Genomic DNA, 864 nt, shown 5'->3' on the forward strand with positions numbered 1-864 from the left:
AGATCACCAAGTTCAACCATTCACCCAACACTACCACTGCAACCCCTGAACCACTAAATCATCACCCAGCACCAGATCCAGATGCCTTTTAAACACCTCCAGGGATGGTTGACACCACCATCTCCACGGGCAACCATTTCCAGTGCCTTGGTGGAAACTTTTCACCCTAACAGTGAAAAATGTTTTGCTATCTAGTCTGAATTTCCATGCCTTAGCTTAAAGCCTTTTCCTCTTTTTCTCTCACTGCAGGCACGGCAGAAGAGACAGATTTCTCACCTCCCTGCAGTTTCCTTTCAGGGAGTTGTAGAGGGCAATGAATGCCCTCTGAACCTTCTAAACAAACCCCTCAGCCCCTCCTCATAAGACATGCTCTCGATAGACCTTTCACGAGCCTTGTTGCGCTTCTCTGGACATGCTCCAGCACCTCAAATGTTCTTGTAGTCAGGGCCCCAAAACTGAGCACAGCACTCCAGGTGCCGAGTACATGGGACAATCTCTGCCCTGCTCCTGCTGGCCATCCTTACTGACCGAGGCCAGGATGCCATCGGCCTCCTTGTCCGCCCGGGCACGGCTGGCTCGGGTTCAGCCGGCTGCCAGCCCGCTCCCAGGGCTCTGCTGCTGCTGGAAATGGAGACGGGAGCAGACGGGATGCCGGGTGCGGCACAGCCGGGAGGCACCGCGCACCAAGGTGCCACGCAGGGTGTCCGGCGGCCGCGGGATGGCGGCGGTGCCCCGCTGCTGTGGCCGTGGCCGTGGCCGTGACCGGGACCGGGGCGGCGCCGCCGGGGAGGGGTTTGTTTCCCCGCCGCGGCTTAAGCGGCGGCGGCGGGCGGGCCGTGCCGTGCCGTGCCGTGCCGTGCCGCC

The sequence above is a fragment of the Melospiza melodia genome, chromosome 5, assembly GCF_035770615.1.
Source record: "Melospiza melodia melodia isolate bMelMel2 chromosome 5, bMelMel2.pri, whole genome shotgun sequence".
Lineage (NCBI taxonomy): Eukaryota > Metazoa > Chordata > Aves > Passeriformes > Passerellidae > Melospiza > Melospiza melodia.